The sequence below is a fragment of the Periplaneta americana genome, chromosome 6, assembly GCF_040183065.1.
Source record: "Periplaneta americana isolate PAMFEO1 chromosome 6, P.americana_PAMFEO1_priV1, whole genome shotgun sequence".
In the NCBI taxonomy this organism is placed as follows: Eukaryota; Metazoa; Arthropoda; class Insecta; order Blattodea; family Blattidae; genus Periplaneta; species Periplaneta americana.
This window is the reverse complement of record NC_091122.1, coordinates 47,242,453-47,269,180: the sequence shown is the minus strand read 5'-3', so window position 1 is coordinate 47,269,180 and position 26,728 is coordinate 47,242,453. Positions and strand designations below refer to the sequence as shown.

The following is a 26,728-nucleotide window of genomic DNA, read 5'->3' as shown; positions in this document are numbered from 1 at the left end:
TCATATTTGAAACTGCTGTGCATCGACTGGAGTGGTTTGTAATTTTCTGTTTTTATTTTATTTCATTTTTTTTTTTGACGTCCAGACCAGCGCAGTTTGAAATATAGGAAAACAAAGAAACAAATGCTAGGGACGCGATAAAATTAAACAAATGCTAGGGACGCGATAAAATTGTGCGATAAGCAGCCATGATTGGTTGAAATACGTCCTTTCGTACCGTTTTATTGGTCAAAAGTAGTATGACGTAGTAAAAGTGTAATAGTCAACAGTAATCTCACTAGACGTTTTGATTTTATCGATAAATCAAAACTCTAGTGGGATTTAATTGACTATTACATGATTAGAAGAAAGTATATAAAGATTAGAAGTAACGAAGTACTCCAATACAATAAAATATTAATTGACTTACGAAAATACAACTGTCTTCAAATGTATTATTGTACCATCTCAACATTACAAATATTACACTAGATGCATGCTAGATGGCAGTAGTGAGCAATGCCTTCTCGTCGAGAAGTTCTCGATCTATTATACACGATGGCAATGTTACTAGTCAAGAAGGCTTTGTTGATTCAGTTCCAATTTTATTAAAATGCAACATTCCACTTCAATTATCCGAATCCCAGTAATCAACGTCACTTGGCAGATGATTTTCAATAAATCTTAATATTAAACAGTCTCTGATACGTGACTATCCATAATATCATATAGCAGAAGCTATGACATAACCTAACTAATATACACAAGTGTTAGAAAAGTTTTAATTAACGACGATGACATAAAAAATAAACATGAATAATTTTAAAAGGAATAATTATTGAATGTACAATTTTCAAATTTCAATGTGGTTGGTGGTTCAATTGATTTTATATTGGACGTGTGCGTAATAGAAGTGGAACTCGTTGATTTAGGCCTACATGGTGTATTCAACTTATTCAGAATTTCCGAATGAATAATTTTAAAAGGAATAATTATTGAATGTACAATTTTCAAATTTGAATGTTTTAGTGGTTGGTGGTTCAATTGATGTTATATTGGACGTGTGCATGATAGAAGTGGAACTCGTTGATTTAGGCCTACATGGTGTATTCAACTTATTTAGGATTTCCGAATGGTGCTCTTCATTTATTTGTAAATCGGATTTCAGAAGATGCATAGGTATGATCAGTGATTTTTATTAATTCTTGTTCTTGAATGCCAATGCGAGTCATATTTGAAACTGCTGTGCATCGACTGGAGTGGTTTGTAATTTTCTGTTTTTATTTTTATTTTTGTTGACGTCCAGACCAGCGCAGTTTGAAATATAGGGAAACAAAGAAACAAATGCTAGGGACGCGATAAAATTAAACCAATACTAGGGACGCGATAAAATTAAACAAATGCTAGGGACGCGATAAAATTAAACAAATACTAGGGACGCGATAAAATTAAACAAATGCTAGGGACGCGATAAAATTAAACAAATACTAGGGACGCGATAAAATTAAACAAATGCTAGGGACGCGATAAAATTAAACAAATACTAGGGACGCGATAAAATTAAACAAATGCTAGGGACGCGATAAAATTAAACAAATACTAGGGACGCGATAAAATTAAACAAATGCTAGGGACGCGATAAAATTAAACAAATACTAGGGACGCGATAAAATTAAACAAATGCTAGGGACGCGATAAAATTAAACAAATGCTAGGGACGCGATAAAATTAAACAAATGCTAGGGACGCGATAAAATTAAACAAATGCTAGGGACGCGATAAAATTAAACAAATACTAGGGACGTGATAAAATTAAACAAATGCTAGGGACGCGATAAAATTAAACAAATACTAGGGACGCGATAAAATTAAACAAATGCTAGGGACGCGATAAAATTAAACAAATACTAGGGACGCGATAAAATTAAACAAATGCTAGGGACGCGATAAAATTAAACAAATGCTAGGGACGCGATAAAATTGTGCGATAAGCAGCCATGATTGGTTGAAATACGTCCTTTCGTACCGTTTTATTGGTCAAAAGTAGTATGACATAGTAAAAGTGTAATAGTCAATAGAAACATTACCTTTGTAAATATATGTATTTTGTTTCACTTCTAAGGTAGAAGTGAAACTTAAACTGAGCTGTATTAAAATTCAAATATGTTTTTCTTCTTTGTTCTGCTGTATTTTTATGCCTGTGTGACTGCACCTCCGTTTCTATCCTGTCTCAATTTTCCACTGTCTGGGTGTTGAGCGAGGTCTTCCTGTTCTGGGCGCAGGACTCGTTGAAAGGGGTTTGTTTCCGGGAAATGGACACCAGCGTGTCCAAGGTTTGTTATTCTGGAAAATATTTACGTTTCATATCGTTCAGGCTATATGTTGCTCTTCCAAAAATAGCGAACTACGTGCAATGATAATATGTACGGATGTTAAACATAAAATGAATGTATACTTGTCACCAACGAGCTATGTATCACTTGGTTTATTAAACATTTCATTCTCGTCTGCACACTACATGCTATGCTTCGGAGCCTCCGTTACAGATTTATTAGGCGATTAAGTTTGTGTCCCATAGCTTTACAAATTTAGCCAAAAGTGTGAGTCTTGATAGCTGAGTTCTTAGAGTGCTGACTTACAACGACCACGGTCACAAGTTCAAATCTCGGCACTGGCAAAGTTGTAGGCCTATTTGCTGTGGAGAAAGCCAAAGAGATTTTCGATATCCAACCAACACTCCACAATTCCACGTTCATTATCATCTCTGTTTCGGAAAATACTTGTATTTTGGTGACGTTGTTTGTCAAAGATTGGTAGCTAGGCCAGGTCTAGACTACTCGCAATTCTGTAGAAGAGGCACTGAAACCCCCACAGGTTTCTGCTTGTCTGTAGAGGATATGATTGTTTAATATGAGGGACATTTCATAAGTCATGGCAACTATGTTATATCCGCTGCAGGAATAGAAATTCACTATATGCGATTGAAGGTCACTGAAATGTGGTTCCCAATACTTACTTACTTAATTACTTTTAAGGAACCCGCCCTCACATAAGCCAGCCATTGGTCCCTATCCTGAGCAAGATTAATTCAGGCTCTATCATCATATCCCACCGCCCTCAAATCCATTTTAATATTATCCTCCCATCTACGTCTCGGCCTCCTGCTAGTACCAAATTGGGTCCGAGTACAAGAGCCAATGGGTAAAGAAAATTGAAAGAAATCAATGGCTCAGAACGAGGCTGTTACAACTAAAAAAATTCACTTTTTGAGTTATTACTAGGGCTAGGATTTTGATGACCTATAAAACATGAAAAAATGTCCTAAAAACAATGCATTTATGACCTAAAACTTTTCAAAAAATGCCCTTAAAAATTCCCTAAAAATTGATCTTACATTCTAAAATTGGCTTAGTAAGAAAAGAGGTTTTGTGCTGCTTAATATTTAGACTAGTAATTAAATTAAATTCTAATAACAACATTCAAGTTTATTTAATTTTACATATTTTTTTCTAATTAGTACACTTTAATTAATTACTTTACCTGATGTAGTTTCCAAGTAGTCTACCACATGGCCACTCTTATCCGGAACTAGCAGGTATAAAGGAGTCTATATTGAAGGGGTGGTTGGACTGATCCATTACATGGGGTGTACTACGTTAAAATGGCAATATTTGTGCAGAAAAACGATTAAAATATTACACAAAATATTGGGTATTAATGGACAAAATATGTAGAGAAAATATCGAAGGAAATAAACATTATTTTACATTAACCTTCAGTACTTGCGTTAGGTCTATATGACTTTAGTGTTTTTTCTTTCCTCTGTTTTCTTTGCTGGAAGGTAATATGAAGAGTGCCGGTATTGTGTAATTTCTTCTATTGTTGAAGTCTTTGAAACGGTCTGGCTGTAGTCATTTATCATTTAGTGCCAACAGCTGTTTATATATTGTGATTTAACCCGATGCGAGTACTTAAGGGTTAATAATAGTGATTTATGGCCGAAATTAAATGCAAATGCCTAAAAAATGACCGAATAAAACAAAAAAAATGCCCTTATGAGTTGAAACAGGCAAAAAAATGCGAAAAAATGCCCTAACAAATATGTTTTAAAACACTCCGTTTATCACATAACATATAAATACTAAAGCAGCAATGTTTCTGGCTTACTAGAAAAAAGATGCAATTTCATCAAAATCCTAGCCCTAGTTATTACCATCATTTGAAAACTTGAATTGAGAACTATGCTATGTGAAATTGTTACAATTCTAAAAAATTTCCTAGTGGGACATAAATGCACATATAACAGTTTTAAAGTTATGCTATTTAGTCTTTTTCTCAATTAGAAAGTGTTATATTTTGCGTTGTAACAGTTTTCCATTCTCAACTGCAAACATTGTTGCTAAAAGCAATGTTCCATTTTGACTTGTAACACTTTCGCATTGCAAATATCCACGCTTCGAGTTTAGATTTGGCACATCTGATGATAAGTTCATACAATAATTATAGCATAATACTGGCTGCATTGTTTAAAAACAATGTTATTATTAATTTTGTCTTCACCATCGACGTAGTATTGAAACATTAATCATCGTGAATGTTCTTATACATTAGTATTTAATTCATTTAATATTTCATTTTATATCTCTAAGAAAGGTTAATGTTGTGTATATAGTGCACGTAAGAATAATACAGAAATTAACTACAAGAAAGTTATAATAGACATATAAAAGAAGAAGCAACATTAAGGGCTACAGAGATTAAAGATATTGAATCAGAAAACAGGATCCAAGCAAAGTTGTGTGCTGCTTTGATCTTCAGGTAGTTCTTCCTTCACATTGTGATGAGTGTTCCTCTTAATATTATAAAAGGAAACTGTCTTGTTACGATCTCACAATATATGACATCGCAAACATTCAGGGCCATTGTTATTTTTGGCATGAGGGCTTGGCCAAAAGAGGTTCAAAAGAGATTGGCACATGCCGCCCAACACAGTAACAAACCAGGTAATCATGTTTTCAGACAACTGTGTTGGGCAAAACAAGAACAAATTCATTGCCTCATTATTTCTGTACTGCGTAACTAACCTGTGTTAATGTCATAACACAGAAAGTTTTAGTCACAAGTCATACCTAAAATAAGAATGACTCTATGCATTATACTGTTGAAGGGGGGGAGGGGAAAGAAGAGTTATTAAAGAAGGACTTATATTACTGCCAACGCAATGGGTACCAGTACTGAAATTGCCCAAGAAAAAAGGCAATATATTATACAAAGTCAATGAACTAGATACACCAGATATCTTAGATTTGAAAGACTTAACACAACAAATGGGAAATAATTTTTCCAGAAATAAAAATGGTGATAATATAAACTAGTCTACTATGAAGGAGGTCAGAAAACAGGATCCTTTCGCCATCTTCTATAAGCACACCTATGAACAAGATGATTTCGAAAAAATAAGTAGTCGATAAAGACGGAAGTGCAAGTCTTCTCTAGCAATACCAAAGCCAGTATTTTCTTTGCCTCCAGGGATAGATGTGGGGGGGAAATTTGCTTGATCTGTGTAAAAGTTTGAAAGTTTCCAATGGTGTTGAAGAAAATAATGCTGCATTTGAATAACAACCAAACATGTTTTTTTCTTCATTACATGTTGATATTTAGTCGACTGTTCGAAGATAGGTTTGAACCTCATAGGCCTAAGTTACACCAATAAGGCATCACTCATGAGGCAACTAGGCTACATGACGCAATTTATTTCTTGTTATTGTTGTAGTCATCCCGGTTGGTGTAATTTATTTCTTTTATTGTTGTAGTCATCCCCATATCAACCAATATCATTTTGTGTTTCTAAATCTATATTTGACATATTTTTCCATTGTATTACCTAAATTTATTACAGAGAGATGTAAGGAAAAACCTGTTGCAAGTAATAATATATTATGGAATACAGTTATATCTGAGAAATTTTGTCACAATATTTTAATGCGAAACATTAAGTCACATACAAGTTACATGAAACAAATACAGTGAAACCTGTCTAAAGCGGTCATCTGAAGTTACCTTGTAAAATGGCCGTTTTATCAGATGGCCGCTTGATTAAGGTTGCGGTTTTTTATGAATCAGCATGAAAGTACTGAATTTCATTGACTTTTTAGTTTCTGTGCGCGTACAAGAATCGTGCATATTAATGTCAGCCTCTTCCATTCTTGCAACTAGCCTTTTCAAAACTCAATTTCTTCGCCCTCGCACACTTGAACCATTCGTAAACTAAATCATTCACATTACTAAACACAAATTCTCTCTTCTTTTTTGGCCACCAAGCATATTTTCCTCCCATTGTTTTAATATTTCATCTTAATTATACCGTGTATTTGTGTCCTTCCACATTTGAATATTTCTGCAATTTTTCTCGCAGATGTTCCCTTCTCTCTTTCTTCAATCATTTTTCGTCTCACCTCTAAACTTAATACCACTCTAGATTTATTGTTAGACTCAAACTAACGTCACAGTTCCTCTGAATCAACTGAATGAAAAGAAGAAACATTCGTAAAAGCTGGTCCAAATAGAAAAAGATGGAAAGAGGAGAAAAAAAAATTTCGAATGGTTAACTACTGACCTAAAACATACTGTGACATTTTCGATAGAAAACGTCCGTGTTTCAATCCTTTAAAAACGAGTAAGAATTTATGGCTGTGCAGGGTCGGAGTGGAAAGTGACAAAAGAGTCATAAAACTAACCAACTAACCCCAAGATATGGAGGGTGTACTGTTGTACACTTAGCTATTGTACTCGTGATATTGCTCTCTGTCCTCTAACCATCGAAAAAATAGGTCAGACAGTATCCGTGAAAAAAAAAATTTGTTGGACAGTGACTGTTATAGTCAGGTTCCAATCCAAAGAGACCCCGGCCGCTGGCCGAAGCATGAGGTGGCCGCTAAATAAAGAGAGAATTTGTATTGATCTTATGGAAAATCCAATTGATTCCAGAGAAAATTGGCCTTTTGGCCAGGTGGCCGTTTAAATGAAGTGACCGCAAAGGCAGGTTTCACTGTAACAACAAAATTAATATTTCAATATATAGTCTGTGTTCATTGACAAAAAATTATCTCTGTGTCACCTGTCATTCCTCAAAACTTGTCGGTTAGTGTCTGTCACATCCTGTATGCATGTATGTTGCTTAAAGTTTATATTACAATTTGAAACTTGTAACTCCATCACTCTGTAATGATATCGTCAATAGGCCTATATGAATTTAACAATAGCCAATGCGTTATTTATTATCTTCAAAATTACGTTCACCCATAAATGATTTATACGAAGATTAGTCAGTTGCTTGTGATTTCCACTGGTGTAAGGATATCAAAGTCACTCTGTACCTGGTGACAGGCGATCCGTCTGGAATGTGATGTCATTTCACGTGTTTACGGCCTCTGTTGTGTTTAATCAGGAGTCATTACTGTCATCTTTCCCAGACATAAAACGTCCTATGAACCAAGGGAACAAAAAGACAGAATGATGGGAAGGTGCTCTGTGACGGAACAGGTAATTTCGGTTTACCTTGAAGAGAATGAAATTGGCTCGCGGTAGCGCTGTGTCTCGTTTTTCGCGAAGTGCTGTTTTGTCTGAAATTTCACTGGACAGTGGACACCATGTTTGCGAATATATATTTGCCAGGGATTTATACGATCAATTAAATTGATATAATTGAAGGATTTTTTAAGAAAGGAATCATAGTCAAAAAAATGCAAATTTGAAATATCAGGCCTATGCATATGGTGAGCATCTTGAAACAATTATTTTTATTTTATTTTAATGCGTTATTTTACGACGCTGTATCAACATCTCAGGTTCATAGGCGGAGTTATGGGAGGGCACTGCCCCCCCCCCAAACTTGTCTGAACTCTTTTTCTTCTATTACCGGTAACATTATAAAATAGTGAATTCAAAAGATTTTTTTTGCTTTTGTTTGTGATTAAGTTTCTGTGCTTGAATTGACGAATTAATGTCTTCAGATCATGTGTCTGGACTATAATATTTATTTTAAATTTCTGAATGTATAAGAATTTCTATACTTCATTTGAGGAATGGAAGCACTGTAATGTTTCTTTTGTAACACCCTGTACTCATGTGTTAGAAGTCTGTAGCTGTTCAGGCGAGAAATATGAATAACATACTGCATTTTAGGGTGGGGACATGCATGTATTTCTAATCTCACTCCACTAATACTTATTCAGAAAAGAATAATTAAAATATGCCTTAATAAACCAATTGATTACTCATCCGAGCTTTTGTTTACTGATTTTAATGTTTTTAAAATTAAACAGATATATTATATTGCCTTATTAATCTTCAGACATAAAAATCGTAATAAATTCAAATTGTATCATCATAAATATGGAACTAAAAGATCCGATTTTATACGACTAGAGGAACCAAAGTGTTTCATAAGCACAGCTCTGAGCCATGGTACCTACTTTGGTCCAAGGTTATACAATAAAATAATTGATAAATACCCAAATTTGGAAAATTTTAGTATCAGAAATTTCAAAAATAGCGTTAGGAATTTAATTTTTAAAGAATATATATTGATTTACTATGCGTATGTATTTGTATGACTTAAATTGTTAAAATTGAAATTGTATTTTTAAATTTAATTTATTCCTGTAATTTTTTTTCTTGACCCAGTTTGTGTCAAATAATTATCTTTGTTTGTGTTTATCTTTGTGTTTAGATATCTCCCTGAGCACGAGTTTTTACTCCTTCAGGGAAGAACTAAGATTGTATTTTTGTACATGATATTTTACTAACAATAAAGAACTTAAACAACATAATTACAACAATGCAGAAAAAAGAAAAGTGATCCCGGTATACTGTATAAACTGAAAGACGAAATAAAATAAAATAATAATAATTAGAGTTTACATTCCATATGATATCTTCAGGAAGGTAAACTTCATATAAAAAATTTCTGTTAGCACTGTTACATAGTTTTATTGATGTATGCATGTGTTTCTGTACGAGAGAGAAAAAGAGGGAGATTGTTTTAAGTTATGCCCTATTATAATTTGTAGTAGACCTACAGTCCATGTATGGTGGGTCCCTATCACCACGGCATGGCGCGTCCTCAGGTTACGGATAGAGGAGACGGCCTCCAGATATGGAGGGTAGCTGCGAATATATTGAATAAGCAGTCGTGGACACCGGAGGGAAAAATACCTTTAGGGAGGCCGAGACGTAGATGGGAGGATAATATTAAAATGGATTTGAGGGAGGTGGGGTATGATGATAAAGACTGGCTTAATCTTGCACAGGATAGGGACCGATGGCGGGCTTATGTGAGGGCGGCAATGAACCTTCGGGTTCCTTAAAAGCCATTTGTAAGTAAGTTAAGTAAGTAAGTAGACCTACAGTTCAAGGCTTATACAACTCATTCGGAAACATCGCGGATATGGATGTAACACTGCAAGAAACATGCCCTCGAAAATACCTTTATTAAATGATCATATTCCGATATAATGTACCATGGTCAAGCTATAACGGGGGAAGGAGGTAAATGATGTCTCCCATAACCTCGTTAGATGGAGATTCTATGCTTTTGCTCCCCCCCCCCAAGAAAACGGTTCTCTCTCCGTTTTGTTATTAATATATTAAATACAGGGTGTCCGGGACAAAATTTACCAATAAGAAAGTTTAATAACTCACCAAATAATTGATGGATGAAAATGCTGTTTGCGGGAATTGACAAAGGGACTTCCAAAGTTTCGAATGACCACTAATAAACTTCTATGTGTGCACCTCTTGTAGCACGACAGATGTCCAGGTGATATTCAAGTTCTTGCCATGTGTTTCGTAACATCTCTGGAGTGACAGTTGCACAAGCAGCGATAATTCTCCGACGCAGATCCTCCAAATCTGCTACTACAGTCTTGTACACAATGTCTTTTATGTATCCCCCAAAAAAGAAGTCCAGTGGGGTTAGGTCTGGGGATCTGGGAGGCCATGCTGTAGGTCCACCTCGACCAATCCATCGCTGAGGAAAGCATTCATTCAAGTGATCTGTAACATGTAATGCATAATGAGGCGGAGCTCCGTCTTGTTGGAAAACATATCCCTGTGGAATTTGAGGAATGGCGTAATTTTGCAGCATATCAAGATACACATTTCAATTGATAGTGTTTTCCACAAAAAAGAACGGTCCAATCACAGTTTCATGTGTAAGTCCGCACCAAACATTAATCTACAAGAGAACCGGTCTCAAGAAGTTTTCTATGCCAAGTTGTTATTGTGTGCCTATCTGGTGGTTGCTTCTTAGGCCACTGTTGTCTAAATCTTCTTTCCACCATCTTCGGATACTTGAATTCGGCAAGCCAATAGCAGCATAGAACTTTTTGTTGCACTGGGAGCGCCATTTTAATTACAGCTATGTCAACAACAATGACCAAATGTTGCCAACATCACACATAAAACTTAAAATGTCCCTCTTTCATTTGCCGCAAATTTCATTTTCCTATCTCCATTATTATGCGAGTTATTAAACTTTCTTATTGGTAAATTTTGTCCCGGATACAGTGTATATTGTTGCATTTTTGCTCAAACATCTCCCTGATGTTAGCTATGTTAATATTATATGAATTACTCATGTTAAATATTTCACCGTTACAAGTCATTTTTAAGGAAACATGCTGTGGAAAAGTTTTTCCTTTTATTCTATTGTAATTTTACATATGTGTGATTGGTATCGTGAAAAATACATTCCTATAAAGGCATGCGAAAATCATTTGTTGGTGATATCTTAAAATACAAATCAAGTAGTTTTACTTCTCAAGTGAGTTCAGCAGTACAGTATATTTAAATTGATTACTATACAAATTTAATTCACTTCTACTAATCACTCAATTTTATAGTATGATTCTTCTTTTTATTTATATTATTGTAGTTTTATTATGATTTTTCTTTTTATTTATTTTATTGTATTTTTATTTCTGGTGGTGTGATGGCCTTAACTTCACCAGAATAAATAATAAATAAATAAATAGGCCTAAATAAATAAATAAAATTTTCTACATTGCTTTCCTTCTCTGAACGCGTAAGTACGAATGGTTGTATCTCTATCTCGCCAAAAATACGTTAGAAAACTAATAGACATACTGCTCTCGTAAATTGGGCGAATGTTTTCCTTATGATTGTACTTCCTTCCAGACTGTCGCTGTCACTGTTCCCTCCCACTCCAGTCCCGCGCTAGACTAGTCGGAACCGCATTCCTCTCAGCACTAAACTCCTCAGAGGATGACAGTACGCTCAGGTTATTTAGCATCTGAATGTAATGAAGGTGTTAATGCCGGTGAAATAAGTCCGGGGTCCAACACAGATAGTTACCCAGCATTTGCTCACGAACACTTACCCTAGTACACAACATAACCCTTCACAAATACACATCATACGGGCTATTCCATCTCAAACCGACCGAAATACAGAGAAAATTGACCTTGCAATTTTTAAATACAATGAAACTTTTTCTGTCCGTTGACAACTGTGATACAATGCTTTGTGCAAAGTTTGAGGCATCAGAACTTCATAGCGTTTAAATTTAAAATATTTAAATTTATCGTATTTTCATAAAATTAGCAACTCTAAACTGTTGTGGCTCCGAAACCCTTTCACCCAATGATCAAAATCATGGTTTATTTTGATGCTGAGAAATTAAAGTTTATATTGACATATAAACAGTTTTTCTTACTTTTTATGGAAATGGAGAAATTTAGATTTTTCTTCATTGAGACGCCTTTGCCCACGAAAAAATATTTTTAAAATATATAGTTAGATTCCGCATTGAAAGTACAAATAAACACACATTTTTACTGGTGCACCGTTGATAAGAAAATATTGAAAATATCAAATAAAGAAAATAAATACAGTACGCGCGTGAGCTAACCAGCTGACTGTGAGGCGGAAGCTAGCCTAGGCAAGCAAGGCCAAGAGACATAAACACGTGATGTTTCGCCTAGTAGCGCATAGCTGGGTTAGCTTTATCACAAGTTTTCATAAACACAGGAGTAAAATGACGCCCAACGCTCGCTTATCTTCAGCTCTCGGCCAGTGTTTTCTGTACAGGGCCGTTCAAGTCTAGGCGTGTTAAAATAATTTATTTAATACCCTCGAAACTTATTACCGAGCCACTAAGCAAACAATGCCGAATCCCTCTTAATAATGCAAGGTTTTTTCTCAATATTTTTTACATTTTTACAAATTGGCAAAAAGCCTAAAAGTAAGTAAAATCAGATTATCTCTCTCTCTGTATATAATAAAATAAGGACTACTTCTTAACATAACCTACCAAATGTCAGCTTCAAAATGAGCTCCCGTTCACTGTTCTGCAGTAAATGGTTCCAGAGTTCTGAGCGCTGAAAGAGGCTTGTTTTTATAAAATACGCTAAATTTGTCGCTCAATGGTACGAAAACCGTTTGACTTTCGATAGTATATTTTTGAAACTGCACTGTCCTCAGCACCTTGTATAAATAGGGAAAAAATTAGAGTATTAAAAAATGCGAGGTTTTTTACTGATCGATTTCATATGGGATAGCCCATACATAGCGTGGTCCGCCGAAGTAGTGTGCAACTTGAAAATGGATCACAATCCTGTCATCTGTCCGCAATTCGCGGAACCCAATCACTCGAGCGAAGTAGGCATTGGATACACATACGATTTCCAAACGCTTTCTGGAGAACTGTGATTCTCGGTCGAAACGTTGAATTGTTGCGACCATGGGGCCTTGCAATATAATTGAGCCGCTACATCATGACGCGTTTCCTCTGTTATATTTATTTAGTAATTTTCTGTGTCCTCACAATACGAGATCTCCGGAAACTGACTGCGTGTAATGAGAAGCCAAAAGCATGAAATCATGTGCCGACTGCGCAAGTCCTGGCTGAAACAGAGGTTCGATCCTGCTTTTCTCAGTTTCCCGAAACGATTAGTTTTCTGTCGGCCAGTTGCCCCGGCCGCTGTATGGGTATAATTCGACCTTCATTATTTCCATAAGCTTCCCAAATTAAGTATGGAACTCGGAAATACGCGAGACAACAGTAATCATCTATAGAAATCCTTCGTAATAACCATCTTGTAACGCCGGAAATGTTTGCGCTTGGTTGAATTGTTTTCGCAGCAGAAAAGAAAAAGTCAAGACTGAAAGCCTCTTCATGTTATGGCTGTCATGACAAACGTCTACGCTAATATTATTTCTATAAACATCTTTGCAGTCAGAGCAGTGGCGAAGTCAGTATTTAAAGTAATGTATTATTATGTTAGCAATAGATAAAAGTTTATTCCTTTGTAAGGGACTTTAAAGTTCCTAAATTAAACAGTAAAATCCCTCGTAACCGGCACCCGAATAACCGGCGATACCAACAACGGCACTTTTGATTGGGCCAAACAAAATGCTTTAAATCTGCCACATTGCCACAGTCTGGGCCGTCAGTTAATTTTCAGTGAATATTCAAACCTAAAATTGGTGTATTATTTGTGTTGTGTGATGTGTTTTAATAAGGAAAATTCACACAGTTTTTTTTATGAAGATATGCTGCTCCCATAGTGATGGTAAAAATTTGCTCATTTCTCAGAAATTATTAATTTTAGGACCCGTGTTTATAGGATTTTTATTTCTTGCTTTGATACTTACCACTTCCTCTCTAAATATTGGAACCTTTTCTTTCAGAACATTCTGTACATCTGTTTCACAGGACTGGGAATTTATCCTTTGTTTATCCAGAAAAGTTGCCTATAGAGCATGGCGTAGCCACCCGAAGTTCCGGTACTTTCTGACTCTACTAGTATATAATACATTATATTACAAAATAATATAATATATTATAAAATTATTTATCAAATTTGTTTAACATCTGTATTCAATATATAGGAGTATGATAATAAATAAAGATCAATGTTATCATACAACTTTTACACTGATTTTTATTTACTATCATATTGAATCAATGAGCACTGTAAGAATTTTGACCATACTTACTTACTTACAAATGACTTTTAAGGAATTCGGAGGTTCATTGCCGCCCTCACATAATCCCGCCATCGGTTCCTCTCCTGTGCAAGATTAATCCAGTCTCTATCATCATATCCCACCTCCCTCAAATCCATTTTAATATAATCCTCCCATCTACGTCTCGGCCTCCCCAAAGGTCTTTTTCCCTCCGGACTCCCAACTAACACTCTACATGCATTTCTGGATTCACCCATACGTGCTACATGCCCTACCCATCTCAAACGTCTGGATTTAATGTTCCTAATTATGTCAGGCGAAAATACAATGCGTGCAGTTCTGCGTTGTGGAACTTTCTCCATTCTCCTGTAACTTCATCCCTCTTACCCCCAAATATTTTCCTAAGAACCTTATTCTCAAAAACCTTTAATCTCTGTTTCTCTCTCAAATTGAGAGTCCAAGTGTCACAACCATAAACAACAACCGGTAATATAACTGTTTTATAAATTCTAACTTTCAGATTTTTTGACAGCAGACTAGATGACAAAAGCTTCTAAACCGAATAATAACAGCCATTTTCCATATTTATTCTGCGTTTAATTTCCTCCCGAGTATCATTTGTATTTGTTACTGTTGCTCCAAGATATTTGAATTTTTCCACCTCTTCGAAGGAAAAATCTCCAATTTTTATGTTTCCATTTCGTACAATATTCTTGTCACGAGACATAATCATATACTTTGTCTTTTCGGGATTTACTGAATTTTGACCATAGCTTTTCTAAATATTGTATAGGCGTATGAGTTTACTTTTCATATGAGATTTGTTTTTCCATTGTCATCACATACTTTAATTGTTGATGGGATCAGAGACCGTACAATATTTCAACTCTCATTATACTGGAATTCTAGAGTCCAGACATTACAGATAATGAAGAATTTATTATTTCATCGACCCAATTTATTTTTGCGTACATTAGTTTGTGTATCTAGATTTATTAATTATATGTTAACGGAGGTCATGGTTGTATCCAACCAACCAGAAGCATCATAACAGGTTGCAATGCTGTTCCATAGTGTCCCCCGTCTCGTAAATTCCATTTCACTCCAATGTGTATGTGTCCATTGATATGGCAGGTGTGTGCATGCAATATGAATAATGACAGTTCAACCAAATCATTATCTCCAGTACATTTTCGAGTAACTACTAAGTTTTGTGAAAATAGGATGCTTATCAGGGATTTGACATGAATAACTCAGGACTAAGGTTTAAAATAATGATGCGTGTCGCATGATTTAAGTCATTTTCATTGCATTGTTTTAGGTGCTATCACTACGTGGAATTCGGTTACTCTAGATAAGACAAGGCAAATATAATAGAAACAATTAGTGCGAATACCCTTGAACGTTGTTAAGCTTACCTTTTTTGTAATTTTTCATGTAACTTTCATATTTGTAAAGTGGCACGCATGCTTCTGCAAACTTTATCTTGACATCGCACTCTATATAAAAAGTGAGTTTATACTCTTACCGAAGTTCAAGAAACTCACTTTTACGATCATTATTTTATTCGACTTGCCTTGTACAAGGAGTAATCAATAAATTTCCGGACTGCCCTGAATGTAGGCAATACACAGTACATAGGAAACGTAGACGTTATCTAGAGCCAGAGAAACGCCTGGAATCTGTACTAAATGCATCACTTGAAAGGCAGAGAAGAAGACTAGCCATAAAGCGTGTAATCGCAATAGGCCCTTTACATGTTTGCACAAAATCACGTGTAGAAGCTCAGTTCTTTAAAGACAATCTCATCCTGTTTGATAGACTGACTCAACAGGCATGGAAGCAGTGATCTTCAGTGACCGCGTGTGTATGTTTAACGGTACAATAAATGCAAGTACAGTTCGGAAATATATTGATTGCACTTTGTATTACTTCAGTATTGAGACTATCTTGTCCCTAGCCGTACCTGCGTGGTCAAAGTCTTTTTTTTTTTTTACCGTCAATGCAGTTCCATTAATTTACTTTGCTAACAGATTCTATGGAAGGAAACGTAATAATAACTTAACTTCTCTCTTTGTGGATATACTTTCAAAAAGGTGCAAAAAGTGAAAATCCATTTCCGAGCCAGTTGCGAGATTTTGGGATTATATGAAGCTTTTAATAGGATGTTTAGGGAAAGCTAATTGATTTAATTCACAATATGCTCAGTCAGTTTAAGGGAGCAGTGTATTATGATAATAAATGATTTGAACGAATTTTAGATTTGTCCTTTAAATGTAAAGAAATTTGATGTGGACAAATGTAATATTATAAAATTCCTTTGCAGAACGAAAAGTTGCATTTGTTCGGATCAAATTTCTGCACATTTAAAAAAAACAAAACTAAAATTATTCCAACTATTTCATTTCATTTAGTGTTCTGCCCAAGGACAGGTATTTCACTGCAAACCCAGCTTCCTCCAGTCTTTCCTATTTTCTTCCTTCCTCTTTGTTTCCTCATATGAGCCATATATCTTAATGTCGTCTATCATCTGAGGGGCTTAGAAACCTAGTTCTGAGGAAATTACAGTTAAAGTTCTACATGCAATGGAATATTATACACTAGTTTGGTGAAATGATCCCCATATAGCAGCACTGCACAGTGTGATCTTTTACCTGATTTTATCCCAAAGAAACATCCTTTTGGGCTATCACAACACACACTTACCTCATTTTTTTTTAATAATGTCACTTACCTGCTTTTTGTTCTAAGCCGCTCATCTGATACCTTCTTCTACCCCGAACTCTTCTCCCGTTCATCATTCCTTCCAGTGCATCCTTCAGTAGGCAGTTTCTTCTCAGCCGGTGACCCAACCAACCTCCTCTTCCTGATCAGTTTCAGCATCATTTTTTTTCATCCACTGTTTTCAACACAGCCTCATTTCTTATTCTGTCTGTCCACTTCACACATTCCATTCTTCTCTATATCCGCATTTCAAATGCTTCTAGTCGCTTCTCTTCACTTCGTCGTAATGTCCATGTTTCTGCCACACTCCATACAAAGCACTTCACTAGTCTCGTTATCATAATATGTTCTTTTAAATTGACTGGGCATATTGGAAATCAAATCAATTGCTTTCGCAAAACTTGTTATGAAATGTTTCATATAAAACAATTTTTATCTTGAAAAGGAAGCAAAAACGAGCTAAATTGTATTAAACTTTTTTGTTCGAAATATCTCAAAGAATAACCTCCTGAAATGAATAGGCTAACATTACGTACGGTTCACTTTGTATATTGTATTCCTGAAATAATCTGAACAGCCACTTCAATGTAATCGGTCTCATTGCAAGACAACGGCTTTAGTGTATACGCTATGAAAACGTGTACCTATTAGAATACGTACACGTTGGAGCGACGAGAAACGATAAAAGAAGCAGCGATGCTATATCAGAGAGAATTGAAACATGCATTGTGATTGAGGTGTGCATATTGGAGTAACGAGAAAAGCGAAGATACACGATAAAAGCGACGAAAAAGAAAATTTCCATTTTCTTCGCTCTTCTCGTTCATATGATCTCTGATTAAGATAATATTAATCTGTATAATGACCGGTGGTTATCAATATATCCGAGTATTAATCGATTTATGATTATTTGGGCATATTAAATTAATTATCATAGATATTGGCAAATTGATCAGTTGTGTATTTATTTGTGATACGTTATGTGATCACAAGAACCAATCACAACACAATGAATTTATACTAGCTTTGTGATGAGAAACGGGTTGATTTTTGTACGTATTTAAGTTGTATTAACCTTGAACCTAGCAGCTGATATGTTCTATATATGTTCTTCCATTAAGTGGATATATAGAATATCTTCTACTAACTATTTCGTTTATATAACGTCATTCATTTTCGGCCAATGAAGTGTAATGAAATTTTGAATTCCAAACAGTCACAGTTATACATCGCGATAATTTCTGCAGCTCGATTTATCACTATCAATTTATCGCATGGTCATTCTTTTGTTTTGTCAGTGTTGCCAACTGTTCGCACGTAAATCGACGAGCATGAATCCATTGTACTAAATAAAGTGCGAAATCCTACTTCCACATCTACATCTTCTAATACCATGTCCATTATATCTAAAGTAAATGACACTCCTTCATAACAGTTGCTTATTTAATTAATGTATTAATCAGTTATTTGTAATTATACTATAAAATGTTTAAATTAAATTATTATTTCAGCAGATAATGATTACCAGGGAAAGGATTTATATGTAAATACATATTTACTTATAAAGCTAATATAATTTATATTTTGCATTATCTTTATGTTTCACAATGTGTAGGGTTGAAAAATCCTACTTTTATTTTCCATATTTTTCCATATTTTAGAGTTTAGTACATATTTTCGTTAATTTCCATATATTTTCCATATTTCATATAAAACAGTCCATATTATATTAGGTTTAACAATAAAACAAAACAAAATTCCATTAACTTTTAAAAATACATTTCAACAATAGAGATTTAAACACATGTTCAGTAATCCCTTTAACATCAGAGTTATTTGAAAATTAGCAGTCCTATCAACAATGGGAAAGTAAGTTACAAAACTGTATTAATTTAATTTAAAATTTTTAACAGACTTCAGTTGTGCAGCTCAACAGTTAAATGCCAGTCAGAGTACACATAGGTTCAGTTTTGTAAATCATACTATAAAGACGGTAAATATGCCAAAAGTACGTCATTCAGTCAATTTAAAATCAAAACTAACAAGTTACATTTCAGAATTTAAAGAAGATGGTTTATCAACTGACAATAAAATATTATTTTGTAATTTGTGTCAGTGTGCAGTATCATCTACACAAAAGTTCCTGGTGCAACAACACATTACAACTAGTAAACATCAGGCCAACAAACAACTAAATTCCAAGCAGAGACAATTGTTTTTAACACAACCAACAACATCGAATGTAAGATCTGAGTTTAACATCGACCTGTGCCGTTCTCTCATCTCTGCTGATATTCCTCTCTACAAACTAAAGAATAAGGTCTTCAGGGAATTCCTTGAAAAATATACTCAACATACAATCCCGGATGAGTCAACACTTAGGAAGACGTATGCTCCATCCATCTACGATGAGACAATACAGAAGATAAGAGATGAAATTAAAGATAGTTCAATTTGGGTTTCCATTGATGAGACTCCCGACAAAGAAGGTAGACTTGTTGGTAATGTAGTTATCGGTTTGTTAAGTGAACAATATTCTGAACGAATTCTTTTACATTGTGATGTTCTAGAAAAGTGCAACAACAAAACTATAGTTAAACTGTTCAACGAAGCTATGGGTATCCTGTGGCCAAAGGGTATTATGTACGATAATGTGTTATTCTTTATTAGCGATGCTGCCCCTTATATGGTCAAAGCTGGACAAGCATTATCTGTTGTATATCCTAAATTGACTCATTTTACTTTTGTGGCGCATGCATTTCATCGTGTGGCAGAAGTGGTCAGAGACAATTTCCCTAAAGTAGATTTGTTGATTTCATCAGTGAAAAAAGTATTTCTCAAAGCTCCCAGTAGAGTTAACGTGTTGAAAGAAATGTACCCTGAAATTCCATTGCCACCAAAGCCAATTTTAACTAGATGGGGTACATGGCTAGAAGCAGTTGAATATTATGCCGAACATATAGACTCTATTAACAATGTTCTCCTTGCATTGGACTCTGAAGATGCAGTCTCAATTGATACTGCGAAAACAGTTACCTGTGACATAAGTGTGAAGAATGACTTAGCTCACATTCAGCATACATTTTCATGCATCATAAAAACGCTCAAAAGTCTCCAAAATAGGCACCTTTCACTATCTGAAAGTTTTGAAATTATAAATAGTACTGTGGAACAACTGAATCGTGGTAGAGGTAAAGTTGCAGATGCAGTAAGAGCTAAGGTGGACACTGTACTTTCAAAAAACCCTGGATATGAAGAACTACAAAAGGTTGTTGCTGTGATGAGTGGTGAATCAACAGTGAAGATTAACTTGGACTTATCCCCAGCAGACATTGTGAAATTGAATTATGTACCAGTTACTTCTTGTGACGTCGAACGCTCTTTTAGTCAGTATAAATCTATCCTCAGAGACAATAGAAGAAGATTCACTTTTCAGCACTTGAAAGAAATGTTTGTAACCTATTGTTATGGTAACAGACAATAAAAATTGTGTTTTGTTGAAACTACATTGGAAGATAAGGTACGTCCATTATATTTTTTGTTTAGTTTGATTAAAATGTACCAATATTTAACGTACATAGTCATTTTTTTATAATTTTAAGTCCATATTTAATTCCATATTTTGGTAAAAATCCATATTTAATTCCATATTTTGGTAAAAATAACTACATATATATTTACATATTTCATATATTTTTAGTCCATATAAATCCGTTCCCTGATGATTACGTATTTGTTATAATAACAAGAGAAAAGTGTAGTACATGTAATTAACATTTTAAACCTGTATTTCTCTTTTCTCAGTTTGCATTACTGAATAACATTCAATTCCTTTATTGCAGTAATCGTTATTCATTTATTTCGACTTCACATTGTGTAAATAGGTTAAGTATTCATAAATATATAATTATTAACATTGTGTGAGCGAATTTTAGGGATATATCATTTATATGTTTATTTTATTCACGAAATAGTCCTAATAAATGTCACTCGAGGTCTGAGATTTCCCAAATAAATCTCAGACCTCTTGTGACATTACTATAGATAAATCAAAATGTTCGCTTCCCGCGTTCTCGTTGCTCCGATATGAACAGTTGATTCTTTGATAATACCAAAGCGTCGCTAGATCATTTCTCTTATCGTTTATCGTTGCTCCAACGTGCACGTACCCTTATAAAGAATACTGAAAGCGAAATAATTTTGCTGTTCTAGAATCGCGGGACAAGTACAGGAAGGCGCATTTTCTTATCTGCTCCGATTATGAAATACGTCATTTGATTTAGCTACTGTTAATTACAGAAGAGGAGGCCTAATGATCTGCAAATGATGATGAGTGTTTTATAGGCCTCAGATGCTGGTACGCCACCGCCTCGATGCACGTGTGTTGTTTGTTAGAACAGGTTCCCGCTGTTTGCTCACTTCGAGGCAAGGTCACATGGATTTCGACATTTGCACTTCGCTCCTCGTGGAATTAGAGCCACGTGAATTGTGGCCAGCGCGCCGGTTGGAGTACGTGCGCTTGGTGTTTCCACAGTCTAGTATATACAGTCACGAAGCTTGAGTTGTTGAGGGTACTAGGAACGATAGACTGTGACACATTGTCTGTGATGAGGCGATAGTAGCGATCCTAGTGGTTAGCAACTATCTATGGGCTATTCCATCTCAAATCGACCGAAATATAGAGAAAATTGACCTTGCAATTTTTAAATGCAATGAAACTTTTTCTGTCCGTTGACAACTGTGATACAATGCTTTGTGCAAAGTTTAAGGCACCAGAACTTCATAGTATTTAAATTTAAAATATTAAAATTTATCGTATTTTCATAAAATTAGCAACTCTAAACTGTTGTGGCTCCGAAACCCTTTCACCCAATGATCAAAATCATGGTTTATTTTGATGCTGAAAAGTTAAAGTTTATATTGACATGTAAACAGTTTTTCCTACTTTTGATGGAAATGGAGAAATTTAGATTTTTCTTCATTAAGACGCCTTTGCCCACGAAAAAATATTTAAAAAATATATAGTTAGATTCCGCATTGAAAGTACAAATAAACACATATTTTTACTGGTGCACCGTTAAGAAGAAAGTATTGAAAATGTAAAATAAAAGAAATAGTACGCGCGTGAGCTAACCAGCTGACTGTGAGGCTGGAGCTAGCCGAGGGAAGCAAGGCCAGGAGACAAACAAGTGATGTTTCGTCTAGTAGCTCATAGCTGGGCTAGCTTTATCACAAGTTTTCATAAACACAGGAGTAAAATGACGCCCAACGCTCGCTTATCTTCAGCTCTCGGCCAGTGCATGCGATACTGCGCCGTTCAAATCTAGGCGTGTTAAAATAATTTATTTAATACCCTCGAAACTTATTACCGAGCCACTAAGCAAACAATGCCGAATCCCTCTTAATAATGCAAGGTTTTTTCTCAATATTTTTTACATTTTTACAAATTGGCAAAAAGCCTAAAAGTAAGTAAAATCAGATTATCTCTCTCTCTGTATATAATAAAATAAGGACTACTTCTTAACATAACCTACCAAATGTCAGCTTCAAAATGAGCTCCCGTTCAATGTTCTGCAGTAAATGGTTCCATAGTTCTCAGCGCTGAAAGACGCTTGTTTTTATAAAATACACTAAATTTGGCGCTCAATAGTACGAAAACCATTTGACTTTCGATAGTATATTTTTGAAAATGCACTGTCCTCAGCACCTTGTATAATAGGGAAAAAATTAGAGTATTAAAAAAATGCGAGGTTTTTTACTGATCGATTTCATATGGAATAGCCCCTATGGATGCATATTCCCTACGTATCGAGCTTCGTGACTGTATATACTAAACTGTGGTGTTTCTCTACAGACGGTGTCCGAGGAAGCTTACTGACACGGCCATTATGACTTATTATAGCGGGCGGTACGAAAGAATATAGACATTCTACTACTTTAGGAAGTCAAATGCATGGAACAAGAGAGCAATTTTTATTTTATCATAATATGAAATATGAAAATTAGTAATCAACTTGATAATCGATGTGAAGTATAAAGTAAAAGTTGAAGCTAGTCTGATAATTTTCTTGAAAATGCATGCGTTAAAAACTCATTGTCGCTTGTATTATTCGACCTAACCACAAATATATACTTCGATCAATGAAATCTTTGAATAAGTATTGGAGTAAAATTATGAAACATAATAATTAATCTACAGATATGGAATTAAAATTTGGAGCGAGTCTTGGTGGGAGTTCATCTGTATGTAGGTAATAATTTCGTACGACTGTCCACAAGTAGCATATACAGGATGTAAGGGTTATAAGTGTCGTCCTTTTCTCAGTTGCCAGGGACGGTCTACAGGATCAAAAAATGTCCATACAACATAGGGTCAAAACTTGATAGTTTTCTCAGAAAAATATTTCTTCTCTTATTTCATTCGCGTTATATTGCTTATATCGTTAGTAAAATTATGAATATAATATAATTACATCAGTAGGTATATCTAGCAAAGAGTTAATATTAGTTTAAATACATATTTGTGTGTTCTATTACGTTTTCGTGAAATTAAGTAAAATTGCATGCTTAAATTTGTTAATATTCTGGCGTGAGAGACGTGGCAACGTGTTCAGAAGGCAGTACTCTGCACAGACGTACGTAGGCCTACATGTCAGCTGAGTTCAAGCTCTCTGTCCATAGCTCTATTGCCAAGCGGATGACAGTTCGGTACCAGGTATTCGATAAACAACTTAAAATGCCATTCACAGTTTAGGAATATCATATATTATAATAATTATTAATTTATGGCAAACGTCATCGTAATTCAAGTGAGTCAAGAAGATGTACCGTCATTGTTTTCCGCAATGAAGATTACCTAATCGGCGAACTTTTGTAGCGGTTTCTCAACGATTATTAGAAACTAGGAGTCTCTTACCTCGTTTCGAAAATCACACAAACAGAAATTTCTTTTAAAATGTTACTGTTTTATGGAAGCGTAAGAGATTAAAATGTTGCATTTAAAAAAAGTTTGTGTGATTTTGTGCATTTAAAAATGTTAATTACATATACTGCGCTTTTCTCTTGTTATTATAACAGAAATACGTTTTCAATATCTGCTGAAATCATAATTTAATTTAAGCATTTTATAGTATAATTACAAATAACCTGATTAATACATTAGGCCCTAATTAAATTAACACTTGATATGAAGGAGTGTAATTTTATTTAGATACGGTGGACATGGACTTAGAAGGTGAAGATGTAGATGTGGAAGTAGGATTTCGCACTTTATTTATTACAATGGATTCGTGCTTATCGATTTACGTGGAACAGTTGGCGACACTGGCCAAACAAAAGAACGACCATACGATAAATTGATAGTGATAAATCGAGCTGCAGAAATTATCGCGATGTATGACAGTGATTGGTTGGAATTCAAAATTTCATTACACTTCGTTGCCTGAAAATGGAATGACGTCATATAAACGAAATAGTCATCATAAAATCACATCTCTACTAATGATGTTAAAAATTATTAAAGTAACAACTTTGGATATTGCACTGTGTTAACTAATAGAAAATTAATAAGATAGCCTACTTTACCTTTGTGACTAGTTTCAGTGTAGATTTTCGCCCATTATTAAACATTCTAGTGTAGTCTTGAGCTTTCTTCCGGTTTCTTCTTTTTTTTTTAGTAGGTTATTTTACGACGCTTTATTAACATCTAGGTTATTTAGCGTCTGAATGAGATAAGGTGATAATGCCGGTGAAATGAGTCCGGGGTCCAACACCGAAAGTTACCCAGCATTTGCTCATATTGGGTTGAGGGAAAACCCCGGAAAAAACCTCAACCAGGCAACTTGTCCCGACCGGGAATCTAACCCGGGCCACCTGGTTTCGCGGCTAGACGTGCTAACCGTTACTCCACAGGTGTGGACCCGGTTTCTTCTTCCTAGGTGTCATTGTTGGGGGAAAGATGTGTAGATAGTGCTGGGGGTGTTTTTTCTGTAGTGTTGTGTGGAAAATGGTGTGCGTTTTAAAATTCAGTTGAATGCCAAGGATGTTTATGTTTGTATTTTTGTATGCACGACGTCCGGTGAAAAATAATTTATTCTAAGTATCTATATAAATGTGAAAACTGCAACGGATTTTTGAAACCGATTGTAAGAAATTTCTGCTGGAGTTCATTGCATGCAAGCAATATGGAATGCCACATGCCTCTAGTAACTGATCTTGGATTGGAGGCTCGATGAATTGGGGCGATTAAAGACAGACATACACAAACAAAAAATATAATTCATTAGTTTTTCCCTTGAAAAAGCAATCGGGACATAGGTAAAGTGACGACGATTGTCCTCGTCACCTTGGGTAGTTCCCAGAGGGTCGCACATCCACCTTGACTCGCGCGCAGAGGATGCTGGGAACTATATTGTTATCATTAGGTCGGTATAGTCGCTTCAAATGGTGGGAACTTCCTCGTGTGCATTGAAGCCTTGTTTGCTGCAATTCAAGGAGGACTGTGAGGGCCTTGACGTGTATGTGTGTGTGTGTTTTTGTGTGTATGTGCGCGTGCAGACGCAGCCTCTGTGACGCGGACGCTCTTTCATGTCTCTGATCGGGTTTAGTTGTCTCAAGTAGACTGTTGTCTTTGATTTGAAGCGAGCGAATAGAAAATATAGAACGTCTGCATCTGACATATGACAATATAGTAAACATTATTATTATTATTATTATTATTATTATTATTATTATTATTATTATTATTGCTACTACTACTACTTCTACTACTATTACTGCTACTACTACTACTTACTTACAAATGGCTTTTAAGGAACCCGAAGGTTCATTGCCGCCCTCACATAAGACCGCCATCGGTTCCTATCCTGTGCAAAATCAATCCAGTCTCTATCATCATAACCCACCTCCCTCAAATCCATTTTAATATTATCCTCCCATCTACGTCTCGGCCTCCCCAAAGGTCTTTTTCCCTCCGGTCTCCCAACTAACACTCTATATGCATTTCTGGATTCGCCCATACGTGCTACATGCCCTACCCATCTCAAACGTCTGGATTTAATGTTCCTAATTATGTCAGGTGAAGAATACTTTTTTTTTCTTTTGACAATTAAGTTTTTCGATGTGGCAAAGTTGACTAATCTAACTCCATTGTCACTACTAGTTACGTGTAGGCTCTCTTTTCCAATAGTTGGTCTAAAAATATCCTCCCGTCCTACTTTAGCGTTGAAATCCCCCAATAAAATTTTCATGTGATATCTAGGTAACTGATCAAAAGTATGTTCCAATTCCTCATAGAAGCTATCCTTTATATGGTCATCTTTCTCTTCTGTAGGGGCGTGAGCATTTATAACTATGATGTCGCACCATCTACCCTTAAGTACTAAATATGATAACCTGTCACTGATAACTTCGACCTTTTTCACTGCTGATTTTATTCTTTTATGAACAAAGAATCCTGTTCCTAATTGGTGATTATTGTTTCCTTCCCCATAATACAACAAGTAATCTCCTATTTGTGATATGCCATTCCCATCTAACCTAACCTCTTGTACTCCCACGAAGTCTATTCTATATCTAGCTAGTTCTTTTGCTACTAATGTTACACCTCCTGTTCTATAAAGACTAGTTACGTTCCAAGTGCCAAATCTCAAAACCTTATTCCTTTGCTGTGGTCGTGCCAGAGAATCAGTCCTATTCTGAGGCTTATTGTAGGCTACTACTACTACTACTACTACTACTACTACCATCATCACCTTCATCAGACCATCGCAGTGGTCTAGACCAGTGTTCCGCAACCGGTGTGCCTTCAGAAGATGAAAGGTGTGACGCGAAAATTAATTGAAATTAAAATGGTGTGTTGACAGAACATGCCCAGTCCCCGAGTGTGTTGTGTATGGTGAAAATCTCAGTAATGCTATGGTTACCAGTAAATTGAAACGACATTTGGTAACAAAATATTCTTTTCTGTCAAAGAAAGATGTAGGCCTATATTATTATCGTCGGTTGTTTCAACAAAATAAAAGAAACAAGTGAC

The 26,728-nt window shown here is 35.4% G+C and overlaps 1 protein-coding gene across 5 annotated transcripts in view; it reads left to right on the top strand.

The window, feature by feature from the left end:
* Positions 1 to 26,728, top strand: part of Pdp1 (PAR-domain protein 1) — a 588,948-nt gene that overhangs the window by 477,653 nt on the left and 84,567 nt on the right. The gene's annotated exons all lie outside the window — the stretch shown is intronic.